Source organism: Phyllostomus hastatus, unplaced genomic scaffold, assembly GCF_019186645.2.
Source record: "Phyllostomus hastatus isolate PE091 unplaced genomic scaffold, TTU_PhHast_1.1 phas_scaffold_345, whole genome shotgun sequence".
NCBI lineage: Eukaryota > Metazoa > Chordata > Mammalia > Chiroptera > Phyllostomidae > Phyllostomus > Phyllostomus hastatus.
In genome coordinates this window covers 25,827,024-25,846,635 of record NW_025334024.1, presented here as the reverse complement: position 1 = coordinate 25,846,635, position 19,612 = coordinate 25,827,024, and the positions used below count along the sequence as shown (strand labels likewise).

Here is a 19,612-nt window from a genome sequence, read left to right as displayed (position 1 = left end):
ATTCTAGAAAAGGCGAAACTATGGAGAAAGAGAAAAAAAAATCACAGGCTGCCAGGGGTCAGGGAGGAGGCAGGGGTTAGTGAGGAGGCAGAGAACAGAGGGTTTTGTGATCGGTGACACTGTTCTGTGTGATACCAGGAGACTGTATCGGTGGATGCGTGTCACTACGCTTTCGTACGAATCCCTAGAGCATACGCCACCAAGAGGGAACCCAAATGCGGACCATGGACTTTGGGGGATAAGGACATCACTTTAGATCCATCGGCTGTAAAACACGAACCACTCTGGTTGGCGATGTCAGTAAGTGGGAGGTTAGGCAGGCGTGGGACCAGGAGGTGCACGGAAAATCTCTGTACTTTCCGCTCCATTTGACCGTGAACCCAAGACCGCTTTAAAAGTAAGGGCTGCTGTTTGCAAGCCTGTGGCCTGTCCCATTGAGGGACCTGCGGACTGTGGCCTTTGAGGTGCAAGGACCTCGATTCCTCAGCCTCGAACCCTGGTGTCTCTTACAGCAGGAACGGGCTCCTGCGTGGGACTGGGGAGGCTTTGGAAGGTGAAACTGACCTACCCCGAGAGGACCTCTGAGGGTGACAGTGACCCGCTTTGGTTGCCAGGGCAGGAGCGAGGCCACGAACCCAGGCGAAGCATCGAGGGGGGTGAGAAGAGCGAGGCTCGGCGCAGAGAGGACAGTGGAGGGGCTGTCAGGAGCTGCCCCAGGAGACGGCGGGAAACCCCAGACAGGGCTGGGGCAGGGGAGCAAGGCCGAAGTGAAGGGCCATGCCCTGGAGACTGGCTACCTTGGAGGGGTTCACCGAGGGGGGCGGCCAGCGAGAGCAAAAGTCAGGGGTCAAAGAACCCGGGGGGGGTGGCAGCAGCTCAGAGGCCAAGAGGAAGGTAAAACTGCAAACCCTCCGATGTAGCAGCTGGGCCTTCAGAGAATTGGAAACCCAGGTCGCGTGGGGATGAATGAGAGAGTGGGGAGAACCAGCATTTCGGCCCCGCGTCTCCCCGTGAGCTCTGCACAGGGGAGGGACACGCTCAGAGGGGGCCTGGAGGGGGGCCTGGAGGGGGGCCGGGTCAGGAGGGGACTTCAGGACGGGAGCCACGGAGGAAAAGGGATGAAGTGCAGGGGGCGGGCTCTCGGGGGAAGAGGAGAGGGAGGAGATGGAGAAAGTTAGCCAGGAGGAGGGACACCCACTCCCCCGAAAAAGGAAGCACGATGGAAAAAGTGTAGCAATACTGCATTGTGGCTTGCTCAGAGGTAATTTCATTTGCTTTTAAAATGTAAAAAAAAATCTGCATGAGTTCCGCTTCCCAGTGGATGTCAAGTGTTCCAAGTCAAAGTTTCAAGGAATTACTAGGTTCTCATTTCCTTCTAACTCTAAAACCTGTGTGTGCAATCTCAAGTTTTTGTTTGTTTGTTTTTGGCCCTTACCCCTTTCAGCAAACGAGTCTTTATTCCGTAGCCGCTGGGGAACATCCGGAAGGCACTGTCTGCACCCACCCCAGCTCCCTGCTCCGAGACTCATCCCACCACCATGCCCACCTCCCGGGGAGAAAGTCAAGGCCGCACTGAATCCTTTTTTCCCCCTCCTGTGAACTCGGTGGTGCCTCTGGGGGGGTGCACGTATTTATTGCTCTGGGATTTGAGAGTCACAGTTGTCCTGCCCCCGTACATCAGGTATATTAAGCAGACACCGACAGGAGCATCAAAAAGGCCTCCCTTCAGGATTTCAGACCCCTCCGCTGGACCATACAGTGAGTGCGGGGAGGACCCGGCCCAGGGGCCCTGGGGCTCCCACTCTACAGGTGCCCCGCATCCAGCAGGCGCTGAGTACTCGTGGGATGGATGTTTGAGGCAGTAAGATCCAGATAACATTACATGCTAATGACTTACGCACACGGTGCAATCCAAACCCATCCATTTCTGAAAACAAAAATATTCCCCAGAGCCTCTTCCCTCGGAAATGCTGAGCCCCTCTCTGTCCTTGAGTCCCCACGCACAACTGAGCTTCCACTGAGTCCACTGACACGTTTAGGGGGCAGGGACAGCTCGGACCACTCTCGCCCCCCTACTTTGCACTGTCTGAGCCCCACGTTGGTCAAAAGAAACGCTGCCCACTCATCCCGATCGGTTCATCCCAGACCTGCTTTTCACGGGGCCACTACAGCTCTATCCTGCAGTGAAAAACTTGATGATGAAAGGACATACGTTTTTTTGAGGAATCTGCCCTTTAAGAGAATAAAACACATACCACTACGAGAGACCATCAGGTGCCCCGCCTGCTAGTAAGTTGCGTTGTTCCAAACCCCTCGGAGAGCCTCCTAGGGCCTCCCAACCGACCGCTGCTCAGCCCACCTGCACTGACCCTTCTCTCCCCACGTGACCTGTCTCCGGTCACCACCCCCATGACCAATGGCTGAAGCCCTCGGGACACCCCCTGCTGACATGCTTCCCCTCGACCCTCCTGTGTGACGGGGCACCAAGTCCTTTTCCTCCTAGCACCTCGGTATCTCCCCTCGACTCGCTGACAGCTCTCCCTGCCCGGCCACTCTCTCGGGGCAGGCACCTGTTCTCTCACCTGGAGGATTACTCGCTAAAACCACCTTACTTGCCTCTCACCCGCCCATCTTGCTGGCCTCTAACTCGCTTTCCTCGCCGCTGCCAAACTCGAGGTCCCTGAAACGCAGACCCAAGCCAGGCAGGGAGGATGCAGTAGGGGCTTCTCAGGCATCTAGCAGGCCCTCATTCCTCACCCACCTTCTCCTTCCCGTCTCTGCACACACTCCTCCTTCGCAACCACCTGCAGCCTCCTAATGCACTGCGCCCTCCCCGGTCTTTGCTCCCCCTGTCTGGAGCGCTCTTCCCTTCAGGACTCAACCCCAACACCCCTCTCCTCCGGGGGGCCTTCCTTGGCCTTGCCCACCCTGTCGGGCTTGGTTAGGGGCGGCCCCCCGTGGGCCCACAGAACCTGGCCTTTCCCTCACACCATGCTGTGACAAATGGCCTGTTTGTGCCTCTCTCCGCACAGCAGATGCTGAGCTCCAAGCTCCGTAGGAGCAAGCGCTGCATGCCGTCCACCGCTCTCTCTCCAGGCCAGGGCCCGGCGCCCACGCTGTTCAAGTCAGGGAGTATGTCGTATTCATGCTTGCTTCTCCGGATGTGTCACAATGCTAAAACACGGTAGGTATGCACAAATGCTGACGAATGAATGGAACATTCTATTGGTTAAAATTCAGTTTTGAAATTAGCGCCCTCTAACTTGCTGCTTATCCGTGTTCGGTACCCAAATGTTCAGATGACTCGTACGGATGATAGGAGACCTTCACTTCTACCGTGTGCAGGGGAGAAAGCATTGCTGGGAATAAATAGGGTTGTGATACAAGCATCCGTTCGCCGAATTTCCAGGACTGGGGACCTGCCTCTGCAAGTTGGCAGCCTGTGCTCTGGAGCCCAAAGATCCTCGTTATCACTTACTAGTGAGTCGTTGCATCTTCCTGGGACTCAGCCTCTTCATGGGAGAAGCAAGCCCTCCCCAGCTTCACAAGCTGGCACGTGGAAGTGGCCTGCTATTTTTACCCATTGAGTTTGAAAGGCGTTTTGAATAATAAGGCTCCCGGAAAAAATAAAATAGTCTACCACTGCGTCTTGCAGCTGATGCTTGAGTGCACATACTCACACACGCAGTTTGAAGACGGCAAGTGGGCTAAGGACGTTTAGCACTAAGTTGTTCTGGAAACATTCTACGGAGAAAATGTATATAAACAGTTCTAGACAAAATGACACAGGCCTAGTGCTTGAACAGCATGTACATAGAATACAGCGACTGTGGCAGGGCCAGGGAGCCTAGTGGTAACCAACCTATGATTTGCACTTGCCCGTCCTTCCTTCCTTCCTTCCTTCCTTCCTTCCTTCCTTCCTTCCTTCCTTCCTTCCTTCCTTCCCTCCCTCCCTCCCTCTTTCTTTCTCTCCCTCTTTCTTTCTCTCCCTCTTTCTTTCTCTCTCTCTCTTCTTTCTTTCTCTCTTTCCTGGTTAGATAAGCAGTATGACAAGATGATTCCACAATGATCATTCTATATGCCCCGAACTTTTAGGTCACCGACTTCTGTAGCTCTTTCTTAAAACCCAGTTCGTTTGGGCTTCCCCATGGGCAATGCTATAGAGCTGGGGGTGCTGGGGTCAATGTTATTCCACATACAATCCCGAGCATCTTAACCGCGCTGTCTTCATTACCAGTTCGATCACTCAGTTTAAAGAAACAGCAAGAGACCCCGTGTCTCTTTCTTTTCCCAGGTCCCCAAGTTAAAGGGGCCTCAGTCATAGTACAGCTTCCTATTTTAGCCGCCTAAAATTAGATGCAGATTTACAAAGGCTCTTAGCTCAACCACCACCTTGCACAGTTTAAAAAAAATTATGCACAGAAATACTTGCACTTTCTTAGCCTGCTCAAAGGAGTTTTTTTTCGTTAAGGCCATCAGATTTATATATAATCTTACAAGTGCATGCTTCATGTAACTTTGTATCTACATGTGATCTTACAGTTTTAACTTTGGAGTTCTTCAAAAGATCTTTAGGTTCTGTTATTTTAAGCCTAAAATAAACTTACATTTTATAAAGTATGATCATCTTACAGATTATGCATTTAAGATAACAGAAAAGTATAAAATAGCATATTCTTTACCAAACATAAAAATAACAAATAGCTCGAGCCTCTGTCACCTAACTTCCAAGTCGTACTTTTGGGAGAAAGAGCACCTATTTGTTCTTTCACTCAAACCCACATATTTAAATTCAAATACTACTCTCCAAAAAAACCAGCATGCCTCCTTTCTGGCGAGTTGCTAAAGCCCAGGAAGCTGTTAAAGACACAGGGAGGCAGTGACCTACCCCTTGGCCGCCCCAGGCAGTTCCAGCCCAGATTCCAGCCCCTTTGCAGCAAGCCGCCCTCCAGCCCCGGCCCCTCCCCCAGCTGGTGCCCTCCCCCGTAGCACCTATTGCTCCTTCAGCATTCATGCCTGGCCTGCCACTTCCTGCGGGCCGGCTGCAGGGGTCTCAGCTCTCCTGAACTCCAGCAAGGTGGCACAGTTGTGTTGGTCTCTAGCTCCGTTTCCTTTTACGTTCACCATCCCCACTGCCCGAGCGAAGCACTGTGAGGGCTGTGCTCACAGTGCCGGGGCTGCTCTTCTGCACTCTTAGGTTCCCGGTGCCCGCAAGTACTAGACGATGGGGCGGGTCGAGGGGCGCTCACAGATGAATGACAGCAGGTACAGAAAGACTCCATGCGTCTATTCCATCTTTTACCCGGGTCGTTCTTAAGAGCAAGGATTTTTATCACCTTATGTCATTTGTATCACCGGGGTCCTGACCATAATGGGCTTAGGATGAAACAATATTTAGAAACACTGAAAGATGGGGATCCCCTGAGCCTAGTGCCTCATGCAAACACGTGCAAGGCTGATGATGCTGACTTGTATTAGGAGGGTCATTTGACCAGTTAACCACATGCAATGTTTCAAAAAAAAAAAAAAAATGGAGCTACATCTTCTGTAAGAGTCCTAAAGTCAATGCATCTGGTGAAAATATGAGAGTGAAAATTATCCTTCCAGTGGGTCCCCCCCAAACACAGCATATGAGGTCCTGCACACACTGCCCCACGTCTCAGTAAGGAGCGTGTGACGGCGACGTCTCCACCAGCATTTGGAACAGAGATGCTGTTGCTGCCGTTAACGATGCTGTAAAGCAGTTGCATTTTTCGAAGCCATGTTCTAGGAAAAAAAAATACTTAATTTTTTCTCTCTTCCCTACTCAGCGTGTATAGTTGAATTAAAGGAGCAGTCAGTGCAACAGCACTGAACACACATTGTACAGATAACCAATTAATTCTACCAATAAAAACTGCAGGGAAGACGATGGCCACAGAAGCTCAAGAGTCTGACTCGGCAACTGTCACAAGGAATCCCCGAGTGCCGAGTCTTTACCGACACCTGGCAAACCCTCCGAAAGCTTCTCCGAGTGACGGGTCAGCTGTGCACCGTCTTTTCTACAGTGTATATCTGCGTTTATTCCTTTACATAGAAATTGTTTTTTTTAAAAAAATACATATATATTTATATTTTACATACATATTATGTAAATATGTATGCATATTATTGCAATAATAAATATTAAATAAATTTAAATATTATGCAATATATTATACATATATTAAATATTTTTTTTATTTTTACAGAGGGAAGGGAGTGAGAAAAAGAGAAAGAGAGAAACATCAATATGTGGTTGCTGGGGGCCGTGGCCTACAACCCAGGCATGTGCCCTGACTGAGAATTGAACCTGCGATGCTTTGGTTTGCAGGCCTCACTCAATCCACTGAGCTACACCAGCCAGGGTCTTTACATAGAAATTGTTTACCAACTGCTCCCCTCCCCGACCCCCAGGCAAAAGAAGTCATTTTTGAAGAAGTATTTCCCTCAAAATAAGAAAATATCTAGGTTTTGGAAAATTGTCTTTTGATATTTGGCAACAAGTTATGTGTGATAGTCTGCATGTTTTAAAGTCCTTAACAAATTCGGTTAAAGCAAAAACACCACAAAAATGCAGATGTCCTCTGTTTTCCCTTCCACACACACACACACACACACACACACACACACAATCAATTCTAGTCTTTAAAGAGTACTGTATGTAATTATCATATGAACCGCAATTGCATTCCCGGGCCTTTATCCCAGGAAAATGAAAACTTATATTCACACAAAAACCTGTACATGAATGTTTATAGCAGCTTTCCTTGTAATCATCAAAAACTAAAACGACCCCGTCCCAGCTGGTGCATGGCTAAGCAAACCGTGGGCCAATCCCACCTTGGGATACTACCCAAGTGTGAAAACAGAACAAAGCATTGTGTACACAAGTTGAAATCTCTATGAACCGGAGAACAGACTGGTGGCTGCGGGGTTAGGTAGAAGGGTGGGAAACGTCTGAGTATATGGATGCAGAGGGGCGACATGAGGAATTATTTTCTTTTAAATTTTTTGTATTGATTTTTTTTTTTAGAAAGAGAGGAGGAGGAGAGACAGAGAGAGAGAGAGAGAGAGAGACACCGAATTGTTGTTCCGCATCCTTGTGCATTCACTCACAGGTAGGTTTTCCTGTGTGCCCTGACCAGGGGTCAAGCCCACAGCCTTGCAGTATCGGGACGATGCTGGAACCAGCTGAGCTGACTGGCCAGGGCGAGAAGCCCTCCTGGTGATGGGACAAATGCCCTGTATGTGCGTCGGTGTCCGGGTTGTGATACTGCCCTCCACACTGCAACATGTGACTGTTGGGAGACACTGGGGAAAGGGCACAAGGGAGCTATCTGCTATTTAATACAACTGTGTTGGGAACTGCCCTGCCTGGTTTCAGAAGATGCAATCCCCCGTGGCTAAGGCTGAGTAAAGAGACCTTGGGACCATAAGGCACTTAGGAGACAAAGCTTATCTTGCTTGTAGGGGAACCACCTCTGCCCCCTTTCTCTTCACCCTGCTTGGCCCCAGGCAGATGACTGGTTAGCCAATGACAGATAAGATTCCTTAAAAGAGGGACGACCTAAGACAGGCACGGTCTCAAAGGGGCCCTCAGGGAAGGACTTGAGGGGCTATGGAAAAAGGGGGTGATGGACCCTTGCCCCTCAGCTTTGACATAGCCTGAGTCCTCATTCTGTCTGCAAGAAGTCTCCTAATCTCTTGGCTGCCTTACTTCCCCTGCCTGACTTAAGCCTGAAACAATGCTGGAGGTGGGTGTGGCCCTGGGCTAGAAAGGGCGGGGTCCCTAGGGTGATCAGGCCTAAGAAAGAATGCATAAAATCCTATGAAACCTATTTTGCTGATCCCCTCCATTGAAATGATAAGGGTCCGAGCAGGAAGTGAGTTTGTTCCCCAAAGTTTTATGGCCCTTTAACTATCTGACCCTGCCTCAGAATAAGCCCTTAGAGTCTCTGAATGTTATCTACTGTTTAATCACTTCTGCCCAACAATGATTGATGAGCTTTATGTATACACCCTGTATTCCTCTGAAAATTGAATCCAATAAAATCTTGTCCAGGCAAGGGTCGAAGGGCTCTCCCCTTGAGAGAGTGACCGTGACATCCCTTCCCCTCCACAGGACTCGGTGGTCCCTGTGAATCTGCCTCGTCTCGTCCATAAGGCTGCAGACCTTAGGAGCTGGGATCCGTGACACAACTGCATGTGAAATATATCATCACCTCAAAATACAGAGTCTAATTAAAAATAAAAATTAAAAAGGAGACTCTAATCTAATAGATTAATCTCGCCATACTGCAACGTGTGCTTAAGTGCTCACCACCTCGCCTGGAGTCTCTGCAGAAACCACAGGCCTGGAAGAACCGCACACCGGCCCCCCCACCACGACACTGCACTGCACAGCAGTTTGCAGGGTGGATGCCAGCGCCGGCGAGCCCCCCAGCTCCACAGCTGCGGGCCCCTCTGGTCAGACGCACCCCTCCCCCCTAAGCATCCACAGAACCATCCTCCCGTCCCCCCCCCCCCACCCCGGCCACCGAGAAGGCCACCAGGAGCACCTCCCTGCGGGAAGGCAGCGCTGCTGCTCGGGCTCCGCAAAGGGAAGGCGTCTGTGCACACGGGGTGCCAGCCTCCTCTACACGCATCGCACGTTTCGACGCGGAACCGGCTCCGGGGACGGCTTCGTGCATGTGAGCCGAGCCGACGCATCTGGCGAGCAGAAAACGTCCCATTCCAGAGGCACTGAATGAATACAGAGAATTAAAGTGTGTGTGTGTGTGTGTGTGTGTGTGTGTGTGTGCACATACATACATGCGCGTCCCAAGTCTTTTCCCTTCCCGGACTGCAGCATGCTCGCACCAGGAAGCGATTTTAAGCCTGCTCCCACGACACCCGACTGTCAGAATCTCTGTGATAGAGAAGGGAATTTTTCTGGAGACTGCTCTTTCGGGTACAAACATTCATCCAACCCAATAAAGACGTTTTAGGGGGAAAAGTCAATCTATAAGATTGATTTTTCCCTATGCTTTGATTAGAACAGATAATGTTTGGTAATACGCCACAATACTAAGCATTTAAAATTGATGACCACCGGAAGTGCAAAACCTCCTTCGGAACGGCAACGGAGAGTTTTAGCTGGAAAAACACCGCAGTCTATAAATAGGAACACCCCACACATATCTAAACCCCCTGAGCACTTGATTGCTACACGTCCTTCGCATCGAGACTGAACAGACCGCGGGGAATCTCACACCGAGGGCTGAATCTCAAAGAAAGAAAATCCGTTTAGCGGTCAGGGTCCTTGTCATCTTCAGTCTCTGACATCCGCCACCTCCCCGAGTGCACTTGACTCCGTCCCGCCACTTTCCTTGGGGAGAAGCCCGACCCCTGATCGACTGTGTACGCTAATGAAGAACGCTACCTGTCGGAGGCACTTGAATAACGTCGTGCCAGGGGTGTCCCTCCTCACCGCTCACTTGGAAGCGCAGGCGACAGCACGCCAGCCAGGACGCACAGAGCGTGCACAGACACGCACCGCTACCGTCAATCTGCACCCGCTGTCACACTGCCCCTCCCACAGCCGTGTGCCTCTCACACGGGCTGAGGCCGCCTGGGAGATAGAATTATATGCCGATTCGTTCCCATAGGAAGTTATCATGGACGGTCCGGCCAAACACAGTGAAACAAATTCTGAAAAAAATATTAACTAAGTTGGCTGGTCCGTACCACGGCGACCAACGTAAACTGTTCATCTTAAGAGATACACATACAATAAATATTTTTCAAATGGACATTTTCTCCTTTTCAATAAATAAATGCTTTAGCCAACCCAAGGCAGCGGCTTGCATGATTTAACGTTTACGTGGTTTTTCCCCAGAGAAGCACAAGGACAGGCTGTTGCTGTTCTTAGGTGGACAGGGGAAATGGAGAATGGTGTAGTGAATCCCAAAAGAGAAACAATTTGCCCAGAAGTTTTATTGTATCTACGCATTTATTAAATGCAATTCACATCAATAGCCCTCCACAGGTACTGTTAGATGAACACACAGGTTTAAAAGAACGCTGGGGTCAAGAGGCACTCAATACAATGTATTTACTATTTCACTCCAAAATAAACTAAGTACAACAATACAGATGTTTTCCTTAGAATAGATTTGTCTGAAGAAACTATGCTTTATTTAAAAAAAAAAAAACTATTAAAATCTCTTTTTTCTGAAGGGCATAGTCGAATGTCTTGTCCATAGGTTAAGTGCTATGGACACTACATCCACCTAAGAAATTATAAGCCAAAGTAAAGGTTGGAGAATGAGGACCGCCAGTTTTATGCTAGGATGGTGGTGCGTCCCTCCTGTTTCTATTTGCAAAGCCTCTTTCACAGAACAGGGAAAGGACGTGGAGGCAGGGCCATGCAGAGACCGAGTCCCACGGCATCCAGAACCACGAAACCGGTCTTTTATAAACCGCCTGGCTCACTGTGGGGCCCCACGAAGGCAGGTGACAGGAGTCCTCCGTGTCCCAGCCTTAGGCAAGTACCGGGGCAAAACAAAACGGTAAATTTTTGTTCCAGAGGCCATCCCATGTTCCACGAAAAGGTATGTTTACGGGTTTCATTTGATTGCAACATTCCTAATGCCAACACCGCACTCACAAAGAGCCGTCTGAACTTTCTTGAAATCACAACTACTATTTAATTGCTAAAGGGATTCCACCGATGGCTTTTTAATAAGATTTTATTATTATGAGTTATCATAGAACATGTTAGGTTCCCATGAAATATCAGTTTGACATCTTGTTCAAATAGTTACTTTTCTGCTACATGTTACTGCCATTGTTTGCCCTACTGCTCCTTATCAAGCTAGAAATGGAGATACTTGTTCAGGCATAAAATCTTCAGGCTTCGTGACGGACTATAAAACAAAGCTATATGCTTTCTTGCTGTCATCCCTGCGTGAAAGACCTTCCGAGTTGAGATCTTAATCCACAAAAAGGCGAGAAGGACATTTTTAAAAGGGGGAGAATTCTGACAAAAAAACGAAAACACGCACCGGCATCTACAATATCAGGGCTTAAGTAAATCAATCTTCATCCCCCCTGAAAGGAATCTGATGTCCGGGGACTGGGAGTTATTCTACCATAAAACACGGCACATTAAATACTACCATAACCCATCTGAAATGTCTTAAGGTAATTATTATGTCACCTACAAGTGACTGTACGTATAGTTACATTTTAATATTCATGACTGAAGGTCTAATGCAAAATACGTGGAAGCTGTAAAAATATTATGTGGGTTAAAGATCAGCTCGAGCAAATCAGTAGCCACCCCGTCACTCAAGTAAGAGTCCACACGGGATTTCAAAAAGAACCTCTAAGAGCCAGGGCAAAACATTTGGACCGTGGTTCTCCGGAACACCACCGTCATGCCTGCTGCTGCTTTGCATATAAAACTCTTTATCTCCACTAGCTGGCTGGAAAGAATGAAAAGCTCCTTGCGACCAGCCGAAAAGCAAGTCTTTACCGTGCCCCTTGAAAAAGCTCATTTTCACATTACTCAGGCTTCATTATGCTAAATCAATATTCGTTTAGTCACTGGGGTTATTGACATATTTTAAAATAAAAGTATACCCTTCAGCTACTGCGCTCATTACAGGTAATTTGTCTTGTCAGAGAGCAGGGAATATTATCCTGGCCTTTCAGGGGCTGACAGCCCGTGGAAATGCCTCCCCATGGTTACAACTGTAAATAATTTTAAGGTAAAATATTGAAAAATCAATGACTGCTTCCTGCAATCTGTCACAAACAGATCAATCATAATCTTCCCTGCCAGAGAGGGGGACGTGATGGAGGTGGGGGCAGACGTAATTCTTGGCTGGAACCTCTCATTTCAAAATCACTTCACATAATGGTGTCATCATTTAAACACTTAGCAGTCGGCGCGGCCGCCACTGCGACACCGCGCCGGACAAAACCACGAGGAGGAGGAGGAGAAAATGCCATCGCTATTATGTTAACAAACATTTAATTTAAATGGTTGCTGCATTAGGAAATTTCAGCTCAACACGGTTTTGCCTGCCCCCTTCCAGACTCCTAAATTAATCAAGGCTGTTTTTCCTGTGTACTAAGGCTTAATAAATCAGCCCGCGACTCAAAATTTCACTCTCTGAAGCACGTACACCTTTTATTGGAAAAGCCCAATACAGAGAATAGAATTTGGAATTAATAAATACAACATTTGAAATGTAGAATAGCCATAATTCTATCTACATAACAAAGACAAAAATTGTGCCATAGATGTCAAGATTATACTTTTAAAATAGGTTTAAAGGTCTCAGTTGCCCAGATATTAAATTTTATATTTTCCTTCTGTTAATAAATATTACATTGTAACTGTGTAATATCGTAGCATATTTTAAGGTGACCAGCAAGAGCTATTAGCCAATTCAAAAAAACTCTTGCATTCTGCATAAAGCTATTCCAGAGACTGGTATTTTACACACCGTAGCAATAACCCAGGCACATGAAGGGTAAAAGTTGGTCAAGGCCCTAATACTGGACTGTTTCGCAGACGCAAACTGCTTTCTCAGTAATCACTTCGGTATCACCATTTTTTCTCGGCTCCATTGTAACGCTTTTCTCAGCTGCTTACAACTGCTACCTGGGCGTGAAGGAAAGAACCTTTGAGATTGGTGTATTTTCCCCTTCCTGTTGTGTTAACCAAACACAGCGTTTGATTTAAAGATTCAAGGGGATTTCCTGAGGGTTTTGGTGTTCAAGTGTACACTAGCTCCTTTAGAGGAAGAAATTAATTTTAGTTACCGCCTTGCTCACCAACTTCCTCATTATGCAATTGGACACCACGAAGCCCTTTATTGTTCTACTAATATCTTCCCGCAGATATAACTCAGGGAGCAGATATTTTCGATGACTAGAGAAGTATAGCATTCTTCTTAAAAGTGAGAAATATATAAACACCGTGACTCAACGTGACCCTTCATAAACATTTTTAGAGCTACTAACTGGCTCTTTACAAAAAGCTTTTACGTTTTCAATTTAACCTGCGCATTCGATACGGTAACACAGTATGAGAAGACAGAATCTTTTCTTATGGGTACAAATTGAACATAGCACTTGTTCTTCAAGAATCTTAGACTCAGTCTTTATCACTGACATGGGGTTCTTGAAAATGAAACGGCATGCGAATGAATTATCAAGGACATCCTCCAGAATCACACAGGGCTCTCCATTCCACGGGCCTCCCCGCAGCAGCTGCAAAGGGAGCAGCAGGCCAACCTAACGAGAGGAAAGGGAAAGCATTACCCGCAGCCTGGGATTACGCAAAATACGGGAAGGGACTTAACGCTGCGAACCAGGAAAAGCACCCACTCGGGCGAGCTCCCAGCCTGCAGTGCCCTGGAGCGGCCTGGGCCGAGGCCGGGCCGAGCCAACTCCTTGGCAGGGCCCGGGCACCGGGAGTCCAGCACCCATCTCCCACTCGGGGTGTGGCTGTGGCAATGAACGCAGACACAGCGCTCGCCCAGGTAAGGCAACAAAGGCCGGGAGGTAAACCAGGGCAGCTCTGTGACCTGCCGACGACACCCACATCGGTGGCAAAATAACACAACATCTTGCAGGACCTCGCGGGCTACCGCCATGGTCCGGATTCCCAGAAAGATGCTATTTTAAGGGTGCTGAGTAGGCCCCAATGGGATTTCTCAGCTCCCCCAGCACAACCCGCAGCCCTGGGAGAAGCAGCTCAGAACTTAGCACGGACAAAAAAAATCAGATCATTTTCCTATCTCCAATGTAAAGAAATTGCTGTCTACTAGATAAAGTTCTTATATGTAATAAGGGCTTAGGATTATAGAGGAAAGTATTCTTTAAAAAAAAAAAAGATAATATTACCTCCCTATCTCCAGAATCTCCTCCTTCCAATAGCCAGTGCGGGTTACGGACGGCAGAGTCTTGAAAAGAAAAACAGCCATAAGTTAGCCTCATCTCTCCTACTCCTCCGTCCTTCATGGAATTACAATTTAATTACCAACACCTCAATTGATTTTATTCCTGAATTAAACATTTCTCAAAGAGTATACTCTAGCTATTTCCACCAGAGAACATTCAGGACAACCTTCTCAATTAATCAGCCACAACCTATTCCTGCTGAAAGGACACGTCTTCTTCACATCCTCCAAAGAGTGGGGAGCCTCCCGCCAGCTCCCCGCCCCGCCGACAGACCTATTTTATGTAAAAGGAGTCTTAGTTTTAATATGTTTGACTATCATTAACATACACGACATATTCAACTTAATACTATATGTTGGCTGACAGCAAATATAAAACTCAGCCAATTCACATATATGTTTAGATTTTTTCCTGTATTTATTCTTAGGAGGAAAAAAAAACCCCAGTGCTCTTACCTTTTCAATTCTGCAACTTTACACGTGGTTAAAACATACAGGGGGTGGGGGGAAAAACCTAAGCTGAAAGGCACACAAAGAGAAATCAGAATACTCACTGCTTAAAGTTTTCTTTACATTTGTGTTGTGTGTTTTCTAACTTGTTGTCATGCTTCAGCTCTCGGTCATCCGTGCAACCCCATGTCGATCAGGCCTAATTGGCAATAGGGGAACACAAGTGTGTTTTTTAAGTACAATTATACATCACTTTGCATGACGTTAAAAGTCACTTTCATGCCCTTGAAAGTATTCACAGAGAAGCATTTGTTCCATTGCAGGCTCTACGGACTACAGAAGTCTTCTGCAAAACCTGCTTTTTTGGGTCACACAACCATTTCTTTTTACTTAACAAAATGTTCTCTCTCACCAAGTCCGGTCCTTTGCCCTCCTCGCCACGCAACACAAATACGTTGCAAAATCATTTCTTCTCATAGCTTTTCTCGTCTGCCTGTGTTCCGCAGCCCCCGTTTTGATGAGAAACGACAAGTTTCACACACAGCTGCGTGCTCTCGGTCACTGAAGGAGAGCGGCCCTCAAGCCTGGGGCTGGTGCTCCCGCCGCGTGTATTCTGGGGAGACCTGGGTAATGAAAACACTCAAAACCCGCAGTTCGGTCTAAACAGATTATTTCTTTAATCTGTTTATGATTTTTTATAAAATATAACCTCAGCCTTGATTTTTATGAAAAGCACTCTTATAAAATCTCACTATCTAACGACACTGTTAAAAATGAATGATTCAGAGTGTTTTCGTGAGTAGTCAAAATGTTTCCTGCTCCTGAACCTCTGTTTAATGCACTGGTACAGTCACACAGTTGGAGGCCCCAAGTGGCTCGCGGCGCTCGGTGCCCAACAGCAATACAAATACTTGGGTAACACCGACACTGACACTCCCTGGGGCTCCCTGCACGCACACGCCCCGTGTGGACACTCACTCGCAGATGGGCCCGGGGGTGTGCAAGGATGACGTTCAGCCAGCACCTGGAGGAAGCCCACAGGTCAGCGGTCAACTCAGCTGAAAACATCCCAGTGTGTTACGGAAGCATCACACTTACCGCCTGCACGGCAAATGGAGACGATTCTGTTTAGGGAAACACAGAAGACTAGTTAAGTACTTTGGGGATATTAGACATGAATATCTAATCGAATTTTCTCCAAGGAATCACTTCATATCACGGCGAGTAAACAAATAAAGGCCCTATCAAGGTGTGGAATATCATTAGCCCGAGAAAAGGCGAGAAAAGGCGAGAAAAGTGAATTACGTAAATGACAACTGCAAGAGAAAATTATATTCCCTTCTCCTGAACAAATGTTAAGAGCACCCTTACTAATAAAGACTTAAATTCAAACTACATTAGAATATACTGGTTTTCAATTTCAAAGCACCTAAGTTAATTTGCCGAGCTAAATTGGTGGTGAGGTATACTCTGGCTATAAAAATACTGCAGGTTTATGCAGAAATAAGTCGTAAGAATCACACTTCAGAATACTGCTAGAAAAGCAACCCAAGGTCATTACTGAATAAGAAAAAAAACACACAAGATTTTACATCCTCTTTCAGCTGCATCTATGGCTGTTCTATTAAAAACAATTATTCTCTATGAAACAGCAAATAATCGTACCAAAAAAGGTTAAAAACACAGAAGCTGACAAAATGTAGAAATTGAAGGGAAATATACAGATATTGAGATATCACTACACCGAACAGGCTGTGCTACCTGAGTTAAAACATTACTCCAAAATATAATACTGTTTTCACAATCCATAATTCACTCAGGATTGTACAACTTCATTGACTTGCCTGCCATCAGCTAAAGAACATTTAAATTTTTCCTAAGAGTTCTGTAATGTAAATATAAATTAATAATTATTTGTTATTAATAAAAAGGAATGACAGGTAATTGATCCATATATTCCTTTTCCATCTCTTTTGACACAGCATGTCAAATTTTAAAATAATACATGGGAAACAGCATGGGGATGCTGATCTTAATTTTTTTAGCTGCCAGAAAAAAAAAAATTCTGATGGAGGCGTTGGGGGAATAAGTAAAGCAATTATGCTCACAATTAATGCTCTTGCTGTAATTCCAGCAAACAAATCTAAGCAGGTCTGTCTTTGGTTTTAGTTTACCAGGTCGTGCTGGCCGGCTAATCAGCCCTGGAGTCAGGAGTGAGCCGCGAACCCACACCTGGCCTCCGGATCCCTGCGCCCACGGCCTCCTCCACTTTCATTTCCTCTTTCTACTGTGAGTTTTCACATTAAACAAAAACACTCACACGTCTCACATGCGCACTGACAGACAGCCGACTTCCAGGAAATCGTGATCTACAAAGAGAGGGGGGAAATCTTAATGCAACACTGATGGGAAGGGGTATTGGGTTGTGGGTGAGCCGAGGGCAATGTGATCGACAGTATCCGTCTTGCTATTGTTTCTCCATTCAGAGACTTCAAGCCAAGGGCAGTAGCATTAGTTTAGTGGTCACCCAGCGTATGTTTCAGATCCTTATACTATTCAGAGAGGCTAAATGTGCTATCTTCACTTACTCACCGATTCGAATCTACAGAACAATATTTTGCAAAAATAAAACAGTTTGTTTTCTCTTTCTGGAAATCAAAAACAGGGCATTCCATAAGCAATGTAGCTAAGTACCTGATGATATGAAAAAAAAAATTCTTTTCGATCATTAAAACATTCCAGGAGAGTGTTTTCCAAAAAAAAAAAAAAAAAAAAGAAGTGGCATAAATGCCTGATATATTTACCTTTTTTATTCCTGTCTCTACCCATGAAGCACGCCTTCTTCTACAAGATTCCCAGCACTAATAAACATTTGCTTAATACGCGGCTCCACGCTTTTATTTCTCAATCACTAACCACCAGGGTGCAGGGCACAAAGAAGGCCGATGAAGCCATTGCCCCAAAGCCACAAGTAGCAGGAGGACAAGCCGGCACACTTCACGCTGAACTCTCACTTCTCGCTAAAACTCCGGTTGCCAAAGCGCTCGCAAAAATCTGGAAGCTCAAAGACGGGTTTCGAGGGCAATTAAATTCTCCAGAAGCAAAACTGTCCAGAAACATGTGGCCCTCCTTGTGTCACGGTTGCAGAGACAACACTTTCTCAGGATCTTAATTAAGATAACGATGCACACCTGTGTCAACATTCTCTGGGAGGACAGCCTTATCAATCATAATCCTTTAAGTACACTCCGAAACAGCAAAGGGATGTGACGGAAGCAATCTGTTGGCTCTCCCAGCGCCCGGGGTTGGGTCCCTCCCTCAAGAAGGATGAGATCTTCAAAAGACAGCAGACCTACTTTCACGAGTCTTCAAAGTTCCCACTGTAAACAGTTATTACACTAAATAGACAGGAATAACCTCCTTTTGCGCCTGATTTAAACAATGACAGCTGTACAGCCGAAAACTCAAAAAGCGAGCTCTACCGCCATGTCTGAGCTACATACAATGGTGCATCTTATTTTTAACAAGCTTTAAAGTTGTGCCCAACCGGATCCGTGCAGACACGGCGAACCAATAAATCCTCGGGGAGCTGTAAAATTAAGAAATGTAAACTCCGGCGTGAGAAGCAACCAGGAACATACCTACCTGTCCCTCGTCTAAGTTAAAAAGGTTCAGAAAGATAAAACGCAATAGTAAGCTCCCCCACCCCCAAAACAAGCCATCTTGGTAAAGCGAAGGAAGGGGGAAGTCGTTGCCACCTCTGCTGGGGGAGGACGCTTCAGTGACAACAGCCCGAGGACACTACTCCGCAGGGTCCCACACGGAAAAGCCCAGGAATAAAGGGGGGAAACGGGGAATGGGGGAGGGTAACGAACTGCCACCCCTACCGAGATAAAAAGTGAAAACCGGCAAAAAAAAAAAAAGAAAAGTGAAAGCTTTCGCACGAAGGCGGAGAAATCCGCCAGCCCCGAATCCCTTCCTCCCGCTGCTGACCGGCTCTTCCCGTCCGTGCCTGAGCCCGGGTCTATGGCAGACGCCGCGCGGCCGTGGGCGGCCGAGCCGCGGAGCCCTCCGTGTGTAAATAAAGCAGAAAATAGAGACATCCCTTAAGAAATGAGCCGTAAATTTGACGTAGAGCGGAGGTGACAACCACAGCAATAGAACCATAAATTCTGAATGCTGCCCTATCTTTCGGGATTCTCTCCAGGCCCCGACACCCAAAAGGAGACAGTGAAGGAAGAGCGGATGGGGGTTGGGGGAGGAGGACCGCCCAGCGGCCCGAAGTGGCAGCAGGATGTAATGAGGATGTCTGTGTGACAGACTCAGATCCTCGGTGGCACAAACCTCCGCGGCTCCATTGCGGCACTCAGCATCCCGGACGAGAGCCGAGGGGGTGCAGCCGTCGCGCGTGGAGAGAGGGGACCCCACTCGCGCCCGCCCGGGGTCCGTGACACCGGGAGAAGCCCGCCCCCAACTCACGCGGCCTCTGCCCGCCCGGCGCTCGGCGGCGCTTCGCCGCGGTCTAGCCGGTTCACGAGGGGACGCGGATGCCGCTCGAGGGGCGGGAAGCCCGGGCGCGACGGGGTGGGGGACCAGGCGGGATGGGGGCGCAGGGCTCACCTTTCCTTCGCGTCGCGGGAGCGCGGGGCGAGGACGCTCCCTCGTGGCCAACGCGAGCCCCCGGCGGGCGGCGCGCGCGCGGGCCGCTACCGACCGTTACCGCGAGGGGCTGAACGGCGGCGGGCGGAGCCGGGGGCGGTCGCTCGGGAGCCGAGGGGCCAAGAGAGGCGGGGGACGGTAGGGGGCGGGGGGAGGCAAGGCAGCAGGGCGGGGCGCTCCGAGGCGCTCCCTGCGACCACCCGGGCCTGGCTGCGTCCGGCAGGACGCCGCCCCTGGGCTGCCCGAGAAGCCGCCGCTGGCCGGCTCCGCTCCCCCTCTTCGTTAGGTCGTCCTGGCCGCTCGGCCCGGCCTCAGCTTCGGCTGGCTCACGGCCACCTCTGCCCGGCTGAGCCCGCCACCGCTGACACAAGCTTTCCGTCTCCATGACAATAGGGCGCTGACGCCCCGCCCAGCCCCGCCCCCACGGCGCCGGGGCTGGGAGGGAGGCGGGCTCAAGTCTTCGGGGGACATTGTCAGTGGAGGCCAGCGTCCAATTAGAGGTGAAGGCAGGGAGAAAAGGCCGA

The 19,612-nt window shown here is 48.3% G+C and overlaps 1 long non-coding RNA gene across 3 annotated transcripts; it reads right to left on the bottom strand.

Annotated features, from left to right (window-relative positions):
* Nucleotides 1-12,172: 12,172 nt before the first annotated feature.
* Nucleotides 12,173-19,417, bottom strand: LOC123806174. Of its 3 annotated transcripts, none has more exons than XR_006783432.1 (5): nt 19,050-19,417; nt 15,408-15,553; nt 14,534-14,628; nt 13,924-13,982; nt 12,173-13,311 (listed from the first exon to the last, which is right to left on the bottom strand). It is a non-coding gene; the product is annotated as an uncharacterized LOC123806174 (long non-coding RNA). The 3 variants fall into 3 exon arrangements; XR_006783433.1 differs by lacking the exon at nt 19,050-19,417 and adding an exon at nt 18,909-18,998; XR_006783434.1 differs by lacking the exon at nt 19,050-19,417 and adding an exon at nt 16,750-16,782.
* Between the last annotated feature and the right edge of the window lie 195 nt (nt 19,418-19,612).